General features: G+C 42.3%; 1 protein-coding gene and 1 long non-coding RNA gene across 14 annotated transcripts in view; one reads left to right on the forward strand and one right to left on the reverse strand.

The window, feature by feature from the left end:
- The window catches only part of LOC116102344, a 12,239-nt gene extending 3,169 nt beyond the window's left edge, over positions 1–9,070 (forward strand). The window contains exon 2 of the long non-coding RNA XR_004123091.1: positions 8,716–9,070. This is a non-coding gene — a long non-coding RNA (uncharacterized LOC116102344). The remainder of the gene's footprint in view (positions 1–8,715) is intronic.
- Tjp1 (tight junction protein 1) overlaps positions 1–19,269 on the reverse strand; it is a 358,112-nt gene that overhangs the window by 83,167 nt on the left and 255,676 nt on the right. The gene's annotated exons all lie outside the window — the stretch shown is intronic.

Raw genomic sequence — 19,269 nt, forward strand, 5'->3', positions numbered from 1 at the left:
CTGAAATTCTCTTCAGGGTAAAAAAGAGTATTTCTAACCTGGACTATTTAACACCACATCTCAAAAACAAAAACACTCCTCCCTTAGAATCCAGTCTTCCTCTGCTGTCGTCCATTTAAAACAGAGAAACAAAATCCTCATTGATCAGTGGCCACTGACTACCTTCAAAAGCTCACTGTAGTGCACGTGGACAGGATCCCAGTGCAGAGGAACACTGTACTTGGCTGGAGATGGGGCACAGGGGAGGCTTATGGTCTTGAATCTTACTTTACATTTGGCATCTGTATTTTGGAAATAAATGTCTCAGAGACAGAGGGAGTTGCACTCTGGACTCTGGGCCCATGCTGTCCCATCTTCCTCCCTCCAGTCACTTCCTAGGAGTGGCTATCTGCTAGCATACCTCAGGAAGTTTATGTTGTTCCTTTCCCAGCTGTTTCCGACTCTGGCAAGGAGCCAAGCAAGGGACAGGGGCGACTACTGTGTGAACTGCCAGCCCAAGAGCCTCAGGCAGGCAGTGCCACTTCCTGTCTGATGGGCAGCTGGTGAGGGGTCCATCTTGGTTGGAGGTAAACCCTTGGTCAGCCTAGCCTGAATAACCAAGGAATCTAGTGATTGGGGGACAGAGAGGTGGGAGTGGTGGTGGTTAACACCCTCCACCTTCTTGGTGGGAGCAGTTGCCTGGAGACTCACTTAGCCCATACCTTACACTCAGGAGGCATTTTAAATCATTTGAGGAGGGGATCCTAGCAAACCTGCAGGCCAAGCACACACAAAGGTAGGACCTGGTCCCCTGTGAAGGCCCATGCTTCTTTCAAGCCTGCCAGGCCAAGACTGGTTCTGTTCCTGGGTTTGGGATCATCACTGGCTCTTTCCAACCTTCCTAAGTCTGGGTGTGCTGCTCACTTCTGGCCAGCTCAAAGCATCCTCTCAGGTCCAGCCACAAGTCTGAATTGTATCAATTCCTGGAAGGAGCTAAAATCTCTGAGATTTACATTTAAAAGTGGCGTGGCCCAATGTGAGTGGTAAAATGTGTGCTAATATTTTACGCTTTAAGTCTCTCTTTCTGTAGAATGACATTGATTAGCAAATAAGTATGACAAATCATGATGGCAACCACTGAAGGAAAAAGACAACCACCATCAGGTTTAGGCTATAATTGAGGGCTTTTCTGGGACTTTTTCTTATGTTGGGAACAGAATCTGATTTCCATTTTGCATCAAGATCCAGATGCAGGTGGAGATTATCCCACCTCTCCCTATAGACACTGTTCAATTTGTAGCAAGCCCCTCCCCCCTCCAGAGCTACCCACAAGCTGTTTCTCTGTGTCAAGGCATGCCCACATCATCTGGATCTTCCCTCCCCCCTAATTTCACAAGTAATATGCAGTTTTAAAACCCACTGTGTTCACATTCCAGTTGCCCATAAATACTATCATTTAAACCTAAATAGAAAGTTTGTCTCCAGATTGCTTTCTGGGCTTTGACTTATTTGTGTGTGTCTGTGTATCTATGTCTCTCTGTATCTCTGTCTCTCTCTGTATCTCTGTCTCTCTCTGTGTCTCTGTCTCTCTGCTCTCTGTCTCCCTCTGTCTCCCTGTCTCCCCCTGTCTCCCTCCCTCTCTCTCTCTCTCTCTCTCTCTCTCTCTCTCTCTGTCTCTCTGTCTCTCTTTCTCTCTGTCTCTCTCTCTCTCTTTCTCTCTCTCTCTCTCTTTCTCTCGTGTGTATGTGTAGTGTGTGCCGGCACACGCACATGCTAAGTGAAAAGTCCAGGGAGTCCCTGGACCCATTTTCCTCTATTGATAGCATCTTGCATATCCCTGAAACATTGGACATCTCTCAGTTCACATTAGTACAACTAACTCAACTGTGTCAAGTTCTGCCAATCAAATCCCTCCACTATCCCACAGTGCTGGGAATTAAACACAGGGTCTCACGAATGTTAAACAAGCACTTTACCACTGAATTCATTCATTCTATCTTCTTGTTCTTTTTCTTTTCTTCTTCTCTTCTCCTCTTTCTCTTCCTCCTCTTCTGCTTTTTTCTTTTTTCTTGTTTTCTTGAGACTGCCTCATGTATCCAAGACTGCCTTGAAGTTGCTACATAGCTGAAGATGACCTGGGATTTCTGACCATTCTGCCCACCTTCCCCAAGTGCTGAGATCACAGATAGACACCACCATGCCGGATTTGAGAGTTAATACTTGCAAACTCACTTATATTCTTCCTTTTTTGTCAATTTCTCCTACTCTTCCAAATATTAGGAAGACTAGTTTGAACATGTTAGTTTTACACTTCTACATTTTCCAGAAGTTTGTATGAACATCATGTGGTGGTTTGAATGAGAATGATCTCCACAGGCTTATATATTTGAATGTTTGTTTCCAATTAGTGGCACACTTTGAAGGATGAGGAGGTGTGACCTTGGTGGAGGTAGGCTTAGAGTCTTCAAAGGCCCACACCCTTCCCAGTTAGTTCTCTGTCTCAGGGCCTATTGGTGTATCTCAAGATGTAATCTCTCGGCTACTGCTCCAATGCCATGCCTGCTGCCATGTCCCCAAATAATGGTCATGACTCATTCTCTGAAACTGCAAGTCCCCAATAAACTCTTTCTTCTATAAGTTGTCTTAGTGTATTCACAATAATACACTAAGTAACTAAGACACATCATCAGATCAGACTATATTATCAGAAAGTAGGAGGACAAAGCAAAGTATACATTTGTATGCATATTTCTCATTCTCTCTGTCTCTCTAGGTTTCTCTCATGGCATGTTGGGGGGGGGCATATATAGCCCAGGTTGGCCTTGGACTTGCTATGTAGTGGGGGAATGACCTAGAACTTCTGAGCTTCCCACCTCTACCTCTCAAGTTTGGAGATCACAGGCCTGAGCCACCATACTTTGCTGAGGACATTTCTGTTCGAGACCGTTTTCCCTAAGGCTCAACATTATGACAGAACTATCATAAGATACTTTTCAGGGCCTCGTACACTAGTGGATATGAGAATAAGCCGTGCACATTTCCCTAGTTCTAAGTGTGTCATCCAAGATGGCAGGAGAATCCAAATCAGTGGATGAGTGGGGGAAAGAAGCCTCTGAGGGTGTCCTGAAAGGCCTGTCAGCTCGCGGTACTGCCAGCAGGCACAGAGGACTGATGGCAGAGGTCAGTCGGGGGTGTGCCCTGCAAGGGAAGACTGAGTTTTGATGCCTCCCTGCCCTCTTCTGTTCTTGCCAAAAACAAGGTTGGAAAGAAAATCTAATATCCTTAGTGACCTAGCCATGCAGGGAAGATGTTTTCAGTGATTGCAGCACATTCTAAGAAAAACAGCCTGGAAGGAAAGTCACTAGGTGATCTGATGCTAACGACAAGAGCACCACCATGTTGAAACCACTGTACAATTGTGTGTGTTAATAAACACATGCATATTCATCAATATACTTCTAACAATGTATATATTAGCATATATTGGTATATTTAATACATTACCATTATTAACATACACCTTTTTTTTTTTTTGAAACAGGGTCTCTCTCTGTAGCTGAGACTGGCCTTGAACTGACTATACAGCCTACAATGGCTTTGAATACATGGTAATCCTCCTGCTTCAACCTTACAAGTGTTGGCATTACAGATGTGAGCCACCAGACTCTACTCACACAGCAGTTTATAATGTAAGCACTGTTACAGGACATAATCTTCATAAAGCTCATTACAAATACAGAACAATTTCAAAGTAATAATGCTGATATATGTTTTTTATCGGCTAATAATGACAATGTTATAACTGTTATAAGAGGGGGATACATATTTGTGCATGTTAACATTGTTAGGAACTGATACTGTAACTAATAACAACAAAAAAAGTATAAAATAAAAAAAGTTAAATAATCCAGGCAGTGGTGGCACACAGCAGCACTCAGGAGGCAGAGGCAGGTAAATCTCTGTGAGTTTGAGGCTAGCCTGACCCTCAGAGCTAGTTCTGGGACAGCCAAGGCTACACAAAGAAACCATCCTTGAAAACCCTACCTTGAAAACCCAAACAACAAAAATCCCACAAAACACAAACAAAAAAGTTAAATGAACATTTTATAAAATGTAATTCAATCACTGGCTGCTGAATTTTTTACTGGAGCCATTCTAAAATGGTCCTGGCCACAGAAAGGAGCCTAGAAATCACAACGGCTCAACAGCAATGGACACTTAGCACACATACTCCAATGTACAGCCGGGAATGGGCGGTTAGAAGTCTGGGGCAAGGAATATGCAAGTTCCAGAAAGCAGGAAAGAAAATTCTCAAGTAACAGTGGGTCAAAGGATATAGAAACCAGGAAGCTGCTCCCAAGGACCAAAGATGATACAATCTGATAGGAAGAAAGGAAAGGAGGAAGAAGGGGGAGGGGCGGGAGAAGGGATGAAAGGAAAGAATAAACACCAGACATCTAAATCCCATGAATTCATCATGAGAAGAAAAGAGAGGGAAAGGTCCTGTAAACAAACATAACTCACTGAACGGTCCTGTGCACACAGGGACCCTAGCTTCTCAATCAAAACAGCAAGGATACATTTTGTCCCCTATAATCGGGGAGGGAATGTCTGTCCTGGAATTCCAGCTAAGAAGGGTAAACTTGTGACTTCAGAATACCATCCTGGATCTTTAGACACAAAGGCGGAAGAACCACTCCCACACTCCCAGAATGTCTCACAGGCAATCTTTTATGCCTCCTATGAGACAACTGGAAACACCCAGTACTGTCCTATAAGCAATTCCTGTTTCCCTCAAAACTGTGATCTGAATGGCCTCTAGCCTAGAAGGCTGTCTTGTATTGACAGAAATGTAGGTGATGGAGGAACATGTTAATGACGCACAAGAAGCAAATAAAAATGGAAGGTTCCTTTGAAAAACCAAAAAAAAAAAAAAACACCAAAAAAAAGGTTCTTTGGAAAGAGGCAGTTTCCCATGCAAATCAGTGGGAAAGACAAATGAAAAGAAAGGGCTTGGGAGGGAGCTGAGTTAGTAGAGCTCTTACCTAGCTTGAAGCCTGGGCTGTATTGCATCACCACATACCTATAATTCCAGAGCTTGGGAGGGTGTGGAAGCAGGAAGATCAGACCTTCAAGGCCATCACTGGGTATAAAATGACCTAGAGATCAATCTGGGCTGTATAAGATCCTGTGAATGAAAGAATGAAAGAGGCAGGAGGAAGGAGGGAGAGAGAGAGAGAGAAAGAGAGAGAGAGAGAAAAAAAAAAAGAAAGCAAGGAGGATCTTATGGAAGTTCCTCTTCAAATCTATCTGCTTCTACCAGAACTTTTAAAGACGGCTTAGGATGAACAATCACAGACTGGGTTGGATGATGCCAAACATAATGATGGTTTCACAGCTTCCTCTCAAGGAAGGGGGGCCCCTTCTGGAGAAATATGCATGTAAACCTATAAAGCTGAAATGCCAGGATGTTTGGAGTTTACTTTAAAAATAGTTTATCAAAGAGGAAATTGTAAAACTAAGAGTGAACTTGCAACAAAATACTGAAAACAGGCGAGTCCAGGTGATGCGCAGCAGAGGCTCTGTCAGCCTATTCTTTCTGCTCTATGGTATGTTAAATAACAGCACACATCTGGCTTCTTTTGATCATAAAAAGTAACAGGAGCCAAAAAACAGACACACATCTGTCTGGAAAGATAGACTGTAAACGACTGTCACAAGTTCTTCCCACCCCGGACTGGATGTGCCATGGGGCAGTCTTCTCTTCTAGCCTTTGAACTTGGGTATGGTGTAGCCTGCTTTGAGGAAAGGGCAAATGTGACAGGCAGACGCAAGAACAAAACCTGATCACTGTGGGCTTGCTTGTCTGCCATGCTGAGAACCCCGAGCCTACCACAGGAGTCTGCTGGAGAGATCACATAGAAAAGAAATGAGATGCCCTGGCTAAGAATCTGCCAAACTCTTGAAATTCAAGTAAAGGAATGCTATACTGTCAAGTTCCAGCCAAGCTACAAACTGCGTGCATCTGTCTGAGGGAGCCCAGACAAATCTAACCAGAGAAGTACTCAGCTGGTCTGAGGACAGTTGCCAGCCTCTTTGCTGCTTTTATTTTAAAGATGCTGAGCACTGAAGTGTTTTGTTACACAGCAACAACTAACTGATACATATGACTAAACTACATATACATGTATATGCAGTGTTCAGAATACCAACTCCTTAGCATATAATTGAGTTATAGGGCATGTATTCTGTAAGGGTGTCTAAGCGAAATGTCATGACATTGGGAAACTTCATAGAAGAAAATTTCTCTAAAGGCAATGGAAAGTTTAGGAAAATTACTGGCTTTTGTACATAGCAAGTGCTATTGAATCAAACACCGTGGTTACTCTAACTCATTGAAAAGGGCAAGTAGGTCAGACATAAGTATGGTCTGGCTCTCGTTCTAGTCAACCAGACACTAGGGAAACAGTCTTTGTGGTTGCTCACAGTTGGCTCTGTCTTTCCTCCCTGACAGGATTCTGTACCCCAAGTATACAGTGCATGGGGAGCACCCCTCCCTGAGGCTTTATCACCTTCCCTGCCCTAAGGCATGTGCTGGCACATACTCAGCAGACCAGGCACTTTCCAACAGAGCACATTTCCCTCTGCATGCATGCATGTGTGTATAACATACATACATACATATACTCAAGCCAAGTATAAAGATGAATCAGAAAGGAGTGGAACACACCCAAGGTGTAAAAGTCACCAAACTGTACATCTTTGCTGTGCTCAAAGCCTACATCACTACAAGAAAATGATTTTTTAAAAAGCCCAGTAGTAGTAGTGATGCACACCTTTAATCCCAGTGCTCAAGAAGCAGAAGCTGATGGATCTCTGAGTTCAAAGTCAGCCTTGTCTCCAGAGCAAGTTCCAGGGCCAGGGCTACACTGAGAAACCCTGTCTTAAAAAAACCAAAAGCTATACCAAAACAAAAAACAAAGAAACAAAAACAAAAACAAAAAAGCCCGAAAAACCTAAAGCTGATTGAGTAACTTCAAAACTCTCTCCATACAGCCTGTTGTGCCTATTTCATCTCATTAGAACACTGTACTCATAAAACATAAAATGCTAGGTGGTTAAAACATTTGACTATAATAATAGCTACTTTAGTTGCAAGTTAGTTTGGTACTTAAATATTTTATGAATATGGCTATATTCGGTTCATGAGATTACTGTTTATACAACTGCCATCCACATTTAATGCTAAGTTACCCAACCTTTTATATTTCCAGAGGTACAGAATAATTTTCACATAGTGAAAAACAATCAAATGAGCAAATGAGAATATTTTATGCTATTTTTCATTAACACACTAATGTTTAGCAAGTGTCATAAACGCCTTTTTGGACGACAGGTTTACAAGTTTAATGGCTATTTCAAGAGAGTGGACTTCAAAAGCCAGTCATTAGTGGCAGCTTCATTATATATGAAACCAAATTCAAACAGACAAATGAAAACTTGAGGCGAGCTAAGCTTTCGGATTCAACAGATACAAGGACACCCCCAAGGCTCCTTCTTGGAGGGGAGGGGACACTTTTGTCTTCCTACTCCCCAGGCAACACAAAGAGCCAAGGAAAGTTGTCAGATCCATTGTTCTCCTACCACTAAGATAATGTTCTCTGCTTAACAAAGTGTGGATACACATGGCGAAGGCATCAGTTGAACTGTGATGGAAACAAGCTGAGCAGGGTCTTTGGGGAATACAGTGCTCCTCATCTGCAGGGGCTGATGAGAGGGGGTGCGGGGCAAAGGCAGAATGGGGCTGCATGAAAGCCAGGAGCTTAGTAGCTACAGCACCCAGCAGCCCTAGTTAATGCCAAAGCCTTTTCACCCCTGACACTTTGGGGCCAGTGTGGGTGTGGTTATTTCTAAGGTTATTTGTAAACCTTACCAGTTTTGTAAAGATACATATTATAAAACCGTGTATTTTTGTTGCTAACAAAAGGTCTAATTTTAAATATGATTCATATGCACCATAATGGAGAGCAAACTACATGAAAAGAAAAAGTTTTATGAAAGCTGGGGAAATTTAAACACATACACACACACACACACACACACACACAAGCACCAGCTGAGCTAAAGTTGGTGTGCAAGAATATGTTTTGAAAGGGTGTGGCTTCCTGGCTCTGGATTGTTTGGAAACATTCTAACAAAGCCAAATTCATTTCTCCGATATCCTGAACGCACTAGGAGCGGCTTCCCAAAATAGCATAACATAAGCTATTCCTATATGTAGAATCGACTTCAGGCAGTTGAGCGATGTGGTAAACACCTAAAAGACTTCCAACCCAGATCCTCTAACCCACTGCAGAGCTAGCTGGACCTGGGAAGGTAGCGACTCTCTGGACATTTCCCATTCATTCCTTCCTCTACTCGGCAGACCTATATGCACTTTCAGTTATGTTCCAGAAACTTTTTAAAATTTGTCCAAGCTTCCTCTTATCGACTTCATCCTCTCCCTCTCCCGCCCCTGCCTTTGACACTGCAATGCTGTGTTCCCATTAGTCAAGGAACAATTGAGGTGTTAAATCCAGCACTCCTTAGGCCAGTGCCCCATACTATGTCTGAGCTACTTGGCTCTGCACAATTCACTTCCACAAGATAGGGCTGGGTCAGAGGTGGACCAAGAGCTGGGGGCCTTGGTTATTTTTGTCACTGTTGTTAAGCTAGTGACACAGAGACTCTTTGCAGAGACCCCGAAAGACAGGACAATAAGAAGCAAGAAGGCACAGCCCGGCTATCGTGAGTGTCCTCAAATCCACGCACTGTAACTTGGGCACCAAGGTGACAATTTGAAGATGACTAAGACATCAGGGTGGAATCCTTGTAAATAAAATTATGGACCTCAATGCAAGAGTAAACTCTCTTGCCTTTCATCTCCTCTGTCCAGCTGGAACACAAATTCTTCCCTCCAGAAGACCTAGACACAAGGCGCCACATTGGAAGCAGAAAGCATCCCACACTGGTCACTGAAACATGCCAGGCCCCTTGATCTTGGGTTCCTCAATGACAGAACTGTGAGAAATAAACTTCTGTCACTTATAATCCACTTGTTTCACAGCATTTTGTTATAGCAACACACAAGTGAAGAAACATGTTACTGCCTAAACAAAAAAGTAACGGGTGAAATGATATGCTATTTTCCATTTATTTATCTTTCCATTACACAAATGTAATTATTTAAGTAAAACAAAAACAGAAGTGGTGATCAGAGAGGCAAGTAATGGTAATTAGAGCTACTTAAATAATGCATGAAAAACAATATTTTAATATATTTCTGATTCTCTGATACAGCAATTTCCTTTAATTTTTTTTAAAAATGTCACAGATTATTTAAATTCTGTTGGCTTTGTATTTACATAAATGTTAAGACCTTTAAAAGGAAAACAAACACCTGAATAATGAAAGAGATACTATTTTTAATAGTATCAAGGAAAAAATTTATCCTCTCTGCTTTTGTTTTCTGTAGGGTAGTTCAGGTAAGGCCTCTTTTTTCATTTCTGTGGAAGTAAAACTGACCGTGGTTACACAGAACACAGCCTTTGATATGCAACTCTACTGTTCTCAAGGCCACAGGACACCAACCTACCAGTCAGTGTCTCTCCAAGGTGATAAAATCAAGCTCTCAAAAAAGCCATTAATTTCCTTATTAGCCTGAATGTTTAGAAGCTTGAGAATTTCCTTTCAGTCCTCAGAACACAGTCCACTCTCACTTTGAACCCATGAGTTTCTCATTGGTTAGCATCTCTCCACTGCTTTACAAAACTTTTTGAAACACTGGTAGACTACAAAGTGTTGCAAAGAAACCTACAAGAAGTTTCACACCTCCTATTCTCCACCTCCCCCAATGTTAACATCTCATGTAACTCTACAACAACATCCAAACCAAGACAACGTTGGCTCGGTGATGCATGCCTTTAATCTGAGCACTTGGGAAGTAGAGGTAGGAGGATCAGGAGTACAAGGCCAGTCTGGGCTAAATAAACCAAATTCAAAGTAATAATAAAAAATGCCAACCACAAAACCCCAAGAAACTGACACTGATACAATCCGAATACAACACTCAGATTTATCTGTCACCCACATTTCTGTGTGTGTGTGTGTGTGTGTGCAACTTTATCACGTCACAGTGGTAGCAGCCACCACCACTGCCAGCCATTAAGACACTCAACCCTCACCTATCCACAGCAGACTCTCTAGTGTTGCCTCTTACAGCCACACCCATCAATTTACCCCATCCTAACCCCTGGGAACTACTAATCTGTTCTCTGGGTGTGTAATTATGGTAACTCATGAATGTTATGTAAATGAAATCATATAGTATGTCACTCTGTGGAATTGGGCCTTTTTTCTTTGCTCAGCATAATTTCTTTGAGGTTTGAACAAGTAGTCGCATGTGTCGGTGGCTTCTTCCTATCAAAGCGTTGTTCTGTGACATGGGTGTATCACCGCTGACTTAACTATTTGCTGGTAGAAAGATGTTCGAACAGTTTTGAAAGTTCTGTTGTTATGAGTAAGACCAACGAATGTGCTCACCAAATCCACCAGAAAACAAAAAACAAAACAAAACAAAACAAAACAAACCTCTTCATTTATACAGAATGAATGTTCAGGAATTCCAATCCTGAGGTGACATGCAAATCTACTGCTAGTTCTGAAAGGAACTTCCAAGTTGTTTTTTAGACTCTCTATCCCACCTCATGGTCCCACTTGCAAGTCAGAGGTGGCCCACTTTCCCTACATAGGTGACACGCCATGCCTACGCACAGCGGGGCCTGGGCTGTATAATAAAGGTAGGTGAACGTGGGCTGGCAACAAGCAGTTAGTGTTCCTCTGCCCTCTCTGTTTCAGTTCCTTCCTCCAAGTTCTACCCTGAGTGCCAGCCAGGCTTCCCTTGATGACCAACAGTAACATGTAAGCCAAAAAAATGCTTTCTTCTCTCCAGTTGCTTTTGGTCAGTCTCATTACCGCCACAGAGAGCATGCGGAGATATCAGTGCTTTTCCATTTTCCAGTAGGCAGACAGTGATATCTGGAGTTTACTTCACACGTCTTTGATATGTTCACAGCCACCTATATATCCCTCCAGTGGTGTCTCACTGTCTTTTGTTTATCTTTTGTTTATCCAATTGGGATCGTTTACTTTTAATCTTTGAAGCTTGATTGTGTAGTCTAGATACCAAAACCTCATCAGATGGGCAAAAGGAACATAGTTGCTCCCATCCACGGCCTGCATCTTCATCTTCCTGGCAGCCTCCTGTTTATCAATTTTAATATCTTACCTTTGACATCACCCCCAAGCATGCCACATCCCATTCTAACTATAGCAAATTTTCTGTGGTTCTTCCCTAAAATGGCTATACTTTTGCATTTAAATGTTTTTCATCATTCTCAAAACATTCTGAATAGATGTTAAGTTAAACCTCCCTTTCTTGGGTAGAGTGCTTTTAAGTTCAAGGTAATTTCAAGATTTAAAAAAACAGAACAAAACAGTGTTGTAGTTTAGTTTGAGAAAGTACAATTTAACTTGGATTTCTGTTTCTCTTTTCTTTTCTTTTCTTTTCTTTTTTAACACATATGTCCATATGATGCTTTCATTACATTTACATGTAGCATCCAACAGTCACCCTGTCCCTCTCCTACTCCTCAGTCACTTCATAAAAACAACCAGGTTTGCTTACTACGCATCCTTCCCTCACTCGCACCCTAAATATAGCCCCAAACCGCCTAATAGTTCTTTAAAAATATTGTTTGATGACAAACCAGCATTCTAGAATCATGAATTTGAAAATGTTGGCTATCGTCTTCACTCTATGGAATCAATCATTTCACTGGCTGCTTCCACACTCTCTGAGGAAACTAAGGGGCCCAAGCTCACAAGCAGAAAAATCTCATTGCTATGTTTAAACAAATCTCACCCTTCTCAATCATGTCACATTTGAGAGGAACAAGACAATTAGTGGGTAAAACCATTTTAGTTCCCTGAAAGACACTGATAGCCTGGCAGTGGTGAGAATGCCTTTAATCCCAGCACTAGAGAAGTAGTGAGTTCAAGGCCAGCATGAACTCAGCATGGCCATGAACTCTGTGAGTGCAAGACCAGCATGGTCTACAAAGCTCAGGACAGCCAGGATTACACAGAGAAATCCTGTCTTGAAAAACAAAACAAACAAACAAACAAACAAAAAGAAGAAGAAAGAAGGATGGTTATACATTAGAACTTGCAAATTTACATTTGAATCTGCTGAATCTGTAGATGAACGAGCAAAGGTCTTTCATAGTTGGGCAAGATTTCAACAACCATTTTCCTATAGGTTTTCCAAGATTTTTATCAAAGTCAGCATAGAAACGAGAAAAGCATCGACGTATGGTTTTCCAAGTCAAAGGCCTCAGTGCTGAGTCAGGGAGTTTCTGTTGTCATGCTGCGCTGGGCTGCCTGACACAAGCAAGCAGTATCCTTAGAAAATGTCACAGAACCAGCTGCCATCGGGAGCCAAGCTATGCTTACATAGAGCTTTTCTTGTGCTGGCCCCTAGGACACTCTTTGTAACCTCTGAAGCACTAAGCATAGTTTCCCTCAACTCCGAAGCAGGAAAAGGAATATGGGATGGAAACGCAATCTGCCCAACCCCAGTGTATTCTCCTATGTCAGTCATTCACCTCCTGAGCCAGTCTATCTGTCATTAGAACACAGGTATTTAGCCTTCAGTGAGGTCTGGGTCATGCTGGCCTAGGTAAAATAACCATCACTTTAATTATCTGAACTCTTGAAAGCATGATCAGAATACTGACTTATCAGAGAACCCAGGCCAACCTAGTAACCAGGCCCTAAGCAAAGAGGTCTTTACGCATAGCAGGAATACATCCAGCCTGCCCAAGGTCACATTATATGGTTTAGGCATTAACCAACCTTGACTTTCCTATGACTATAATGTAAGTCACATATGCTCTACCTCCCATCTGTCTCACAGCACAGGTCACATATAAACTAAGGCCTCTTCCTCATGTTACTAGATCTCTCCTCCCTTAAAAAAAAAAAAAATCCTTTAAAAGTGGAACTTTGCTTTGTCTTGGGAGAATGAAACATCCCTTAAGGTCCTTCTACCTACAATACATTGCGGCTCTCATCAGGGGTAATAAACTGTCACCTGAAGGATGATTCATAACATTATGTTTAGTAAAAATCTTGTTCAGGGCGGTGGTGGCGCATGCCTTTAATCCTAGCATTTGGGAGGCAGAGGCAGGCGGATTTCTGAGTTCGAGGCCAGCCTGGTCTACAGAGTGAGTTCCAGGACAGCCAGGGCTATACAGAGAAACCCCGTCTTGAAAACAAACAAACAAACAAAACAAAACAAAACAAATCTTTTTGCGCGTGTGTGTATGTGTACACTCAAGCATGTGTGCTAGGGATTCAGGGAAGGCCCATGCACAGGCTAAACACATGCTCCCCTATACTGCTATACTCCCATCCCTGCTAGGACTTTCTTGACACAAAGCATAACTGCTAATAAACAGTCAAAGTCAAAGCTGGATTCTTAACACTCATAATTACAAAGCCTTTAATTGCGACTTAAGCCCCATGGCTCTGAGTGATGCCACAGAAGATGGGCCATTGCTGGGAGCTGCCAATCACCACCGCCAGCATCAGCAGAAGGATAAAAACTGCTAGCTTTTTTAGCAGTGGTGATAGCATGACTGTGGGAATAGCTACTACCAGGGACAGAATCTGCGGCTGCCATGTGATGATGCTGGGCAGTGTTGTTTTCAGCCCTGTGTTTTGCAGCTGTCTTTTGGGTTTTGTCTACCCCCACTCTGCCCAACCTTCAGTTCCCACTGCCAAGAGCTTGTGCTTTCTGTATTCCTGAGAATGGTTTCCTGGGAAACACAATTTTCAGTGTTAAAATCAGGACAGTCCTGGGCAAATGAGGACAGCTGGTCAGCCTAGTTATATATGCAGAAGAGCCATTCTAGAAAGGCCTTAGAATAGGATGGCCCCTCTCACTGCCTCCGGTTGGCCCTCTTCTTGCCGTGTTAGCACCCAGGGACCAGAGAGAAAAACCTGAAAGATCCAGAGTCCTGGCTGCTTCTCTGCTATTTCCGCATCTCTTCTTGGTCCTGAAACTGCAAACTGTGTGCAGTCCTCCTTCCTTTCTCCTTGTCTCAGGCAGGAAGAGGCAGAAATTAGAGGGACAAACTCAAAGCTAGGACTCTGACATCATACACCCTCCAGACACCTTTGGTCTGGTGCCAGAGAGTCAAGTGGCACACGGCAGCTTCAGCTGGGAGCGCAGAGCACTCACTGCCCCCAGTCTTCCATTCATTATGCCCTTCTCAGATGCTACCTCATCTGTTAGCAATTTGGGACAGAGGAGAAACAATCAAAAAAGTCTTGGTCCGGCTGGTTGAGATGGCTCAACAGGTAAGAGCACTGACTACTCTTCCAAAGGTCCTGAGTTCGGATCCCAGCAACCACATGATGGCTCACAACCACCTGTAATGAGATTTGACTCCCTCTTCTGGTGCGTCTAAAGACAGCTACTGTGTATTATGCCAGAGCAAGCAGGGCCATCCTGAGTTCAATTCCCAGCAACCACATGATGGCTCATGGCCATCTGTATAGCTACAATGTACTCATACACATAAAATAAATAAATAAATAAATACATAAATAAATAAATAAATACATAAATATGTTTAAAAAAAAAGTCTTGGTCCTCAAAGAACCCAAAGGCCAAAGAGAAGTCCAGGTGATTCATTTTCTATAAATCAGTAATAAACCAGCTATGGAAGAAATCATAAAAGCAACTGTAGTCACAATGAAACAGACTTAACTAAGGAAGTAAAACCCCTAAAGTGAAAATTACAAAACACTAATAAAAAAATTAAAGAAGGAAATGTACAATCTTCTACGTTTGCAGATCAGAAGAATTAATATTGTCACAATGGTTCAAAGAAACTTGACTTGCTTTGAAAATCCAGTACAAAGTATCAAAATACTAATACTAATCATATTCCTCAAAAAACTAAAAAAAAAAAAAAATTCTAAAGTTCATATGAAAGCACAAAAGGAGCTAAATAGCCAAAGTAATCATTTTAAGATGTTTTAAATAATGTTTATTTAGTGTGCAAGTGTGTGTGCCTATATGTGTACATATACCATAGTATGTGTGTATAGAGGTCAGAATCTAGAAGGAGGGTCTCTGCTTCCTACCATGAGGGTTCCAGTGACCAAACTCAGGTCACCAGGTTTAGAGGCAGATGCCTTTACCTGCTGAGCCATCTTGCCAGCCCCGAAAATAATCTTCGGAAAAAAATAAAAACAAAAAACAAAAACAAAAAACACCAAGAAACCTGGAAGAGTCACAGGACCTGACTTCAAGACATACTACAGAGCTGCAGCCGCCACAACACCATGAGAACACCATAAAAACGGACTCATAACCAAATTAGGGATCCCAGAAATAAACCGACTCTTCTCCAGCCAGCAGCTGTTCCACAAAGGCACACACAGCAAAGAGGACAGCCTAGACATCGAATGGTGCTGGGGACGCTGGATAGCTACATGCAGAAGATGTAAGCTTGAACGATGTCTCTTACCCTGTACCCTCCTCCCCACCACTGAAAATAGGTCAAAGAACTAGAGGATAGAGCTGAAACTCTGAGGCTACGAGAAGTCATGTTTTTCATGACTTTCAGTCAATGGTTTTCTAACTCGGATCCCAGAGACACAGGGAAGAAAATCCAAAATTGACGAATGGGATTTTATCAAATGAAAAGGCTTCTCCTTGGGAGAGGAAATGATTAATAGGAAGAATGGACGACCTAAGAAATGTCGGAATGTACCCGTCAGCCAAGGTGTCATATCCAGAATGCATAAGGACCTCAAACAGCAAAATTACAAACAGCAAGAACTCTAAGCTAAAAAATGGGCAGACATCTGAATAAAGCTTCCTCAAAAGAGGAATACAAATGGCCAATAAACATATGAAAATGCTCAATACCATTAGACATACACCTCCCCCCCCAAAAAGTTTGCAATTCTATTTCAACCCTGTTAGAACAGCTATCATCAACACCCTACCAACAGAAGCTGATGGGGAAGGGGAGGGGCAAAGAAATCTTTTATACACTGTTGGTGAGAATGTAAAGTAGTATAGCCATTGTGGAGATCACTAAAGAAATAAAGATAAAACTATTAAATGACTCAGCTAAGTTCTAGGTGTATATCCAGAGCAAATGAAATCAACTTAACAGACAAGAAGCCTGCACTTCGTAAGAGCTCAGATCTGCCTCTGTGCCAGTCTATGAATGATCAGAAAATGAAAATGTGGCAGAAATACACAATGGGCTTTTTTTTTTTCATTCAGCCATTGAACATGATATCGTGTCATCTGCAGCAAAGTGGATGGAACTGAAGGGCACCATGTTAAGTAAAACTAAGCCAGTCTCGGAAGACGGGTACCGCATACACTTTCCTATATGTGGAAGCTGAAAAAAGTGAATTTGATAATACAATGATGATACCTCGGTTGGGAAGAGTGGGGACAGGAGTGTGTGTGCTGGATCTGCTCAGTGTACACTGCATGTACATGTCACACCTAATTGAATGCCTGGGAGTCGTGGGGAGGGAGTGGGGAAAGAGCAGGTAGGAAGAAAAGGAAACATGAACTGGATGAGAGGGGTAAGTTTAACTTGCTGGGGACCTGGGGCTGGCTTCCCTAGAATAGGAAGGAAGCCTGAACCAGCAACTGCATACCCCAGATGACAAGTTCCTGCACTGTAAAGTCCTTGACATCCATTTCACAAGGTGCCAGCTTGAGGGCCTGCTCTGGAAACAAGCCGTTCTCACTTCCCAGGAGCAATGAGAAGCACCCCCAAGAGTCTAGGGTCTGATGTGACCAGACAGCACCAGGGGGACGCGAGCCTGACACTCTCCTTAATGACCCTGAAGAGTAGGGTCTGACAGTTGTAGCTTAGCTGGTCCACATCCCAAAGCTTACACAGCAGAAAAGCAAGGGGGAAATATGCCAGCAAAAAATATTTAACTCAGTGAAAATAATTTATACTTGTTCATATTTACAAATAAACTGCCAACTAAGGACTCCTGACTACTCATTAAAAGAGGCCCACCCTCCAGGACCTGTACTTTGCAAGACTTAGCTGCTGTTTAATTGGCATAAAGTACAAAGCAAAGTATGGAAGGGTTGCATCTCTTTATACTCTGTAATTTTACTTTTTGGCTAATTTCAACTTTCCCTGTCCTCAATTAGTTTGACTTAGTGATGTTTTGTCACACGGAGGCTATGAAGTCCTGAGCGTGTGTCTTAACTTGCTATCCAGGGGCAGCAAAACTAAGGCGCTCTCAAGATTTTAAGCAGGGAGAAAACATAGCTTTTCTTTGGGGGGAAGTAACAGTAACTTCAAAAAAGAGCTAGTTCTGCTGGTAAGAGCTCTTGCTGCTCTCACTGAGGACCTGGGTACCACTCCCAGCACCCACATAGTGGATCACAACCCAATGAACTGTAATTTCAGTTCCAGGGGGATCCAAATATCCTAACTCCCCGCTGCTGACCTCCAAAGACACAAAGCACACATGTGGCACACATAGATACATGCAAGCAAAAACACTCGCACCTAATATAAAAAAAAAAATCTAACTAACAATTTAAAAATACAATTAATATCCTTAGCTATAATTTAGACATACTTAGAATCAAATTATACTCTCTGGCCTCTACCTTCTAATAATGATAGAATATAATTATGTATCTATTATATGGATACTAAACTAGATCATAAATTGATCCACTGGTATCCCCAGGGCTTCTAAGCCCAGAAACTCCTTAAGAATTCCCTTAATTTCTTGACGTGGGGGATAAAGTGAAGTTTTTTGATCTGGCACACATTGATTCTAAATTGATATTATTATTATATGGCTTTATTTTTTTTGACACAAGATTTCTCTGTGTAGCCCTGTCCATCTTGGAACTCACTCTGTAGATCAGGTTGGCCTTGAACTCTGAGATTCACCTGCCTTTGTCTTCCAAATGCTGGGATTAAAGGTGTGCTGATACCATACCTGGTATTTTATTTTTTATATGTATGGATATTATTTTGTGTGCATGTCTGTCTGTCTACCAGGTTCATGCCTGGTGCCTGCCAAAGCCAGAAGCTGGTGTCAGAGTCCCAGGAACTAGATCCCAGAGAAAAAGCTCTGCTCTTCTGTGCTTGGAAACCAGACTGACAGCCCAAGTTGCCATTGATACCACAGAGAACTGTTGGCTAGTGGACTCTGTCATTTTTTAAAAGAATATATAACTGGTATATAACTGCTAGATTTTTGTTTATTTCTCAGCCTTCTGACTACATTGACAGCTAGCAGAAAGCTCTCACAGATATAATCTGTTATCTCCTTACCTGAACTATGTTTCCATTAATTAAATGCTTCATATTTCCTCTTCTTGCTATGCCACTGTCCTAATATTATCTGAGTTCCTATGAATTTGCCTAACTCTAATAAAACATTCCACTATACGATCCGACTTTTTAATCTTGTTCCTTCTGCTCCACAAAAGGCTCATCTTAAAGACTGCTCATGTTGCTAATTCATGTTATCTCTTTTATAAACTTATAAGCTACAGAAAATCCACTCAGATCATCCTCCATGGACCAAATAGACTATATCCAGATAAGTACATCTCCCCAAAGTCCCCACTTACTACCTATTCCAAAGGGTGGGATTCCTCTGGGTTTCAAATGTACATCTTAAGAAAAAATTTTCTTTCTCCCAAATGTACTTAATCTTATTCTCTACCTATAATAATGTGTTTCAACATCTTGTCAAGTCCAGGCACTTATTACACCCAGGACAGCTCCAGAGAAGCCACCTTCAGATGCTCCATCTCCTGTCACAGACGCTTCTTACTGGACCTGTTCCTTCTGATGTATCCTCAGATGGCTCCACAGGGCCTGGACAGCAAGGAAACAGCCAACTCTCCTAAGACTGGACAAAGATCCCCCATACCCATTCCTCTAGGTTCCCCAAAGACACGTCACCCCAATGCCAGCATGAAGCAGCCAGATATCTCGATGATCCTATTCCTGCTTTGCTATCACCTCTTTCTAATTTTTTCTTTCTTAACTAAACCAAAATGGGGGAATGTCAGCATTCTGTATAAACTCCACCCCCATAAGTACCTGGCAGCAGCCAGGTATGCTCCTCCCCATGGTTACCTGGCAATGGCCA

The sequence above is a fragment of the Mastomys coucha genome, unplaced genomic scaffold (assembly GCF_008632895.1).
Source record: "Mastomys coucha isolate ucsf_1 unplaced genomic scaffold, UCSF_Mcou_1 pScaffold21, whole genome shotgun sequence".
NCBI lineage: Eukaryota > Metazoa > Chordata > Mammalia > Rodentia > Muridae > Mastomys > Mastomys coucha.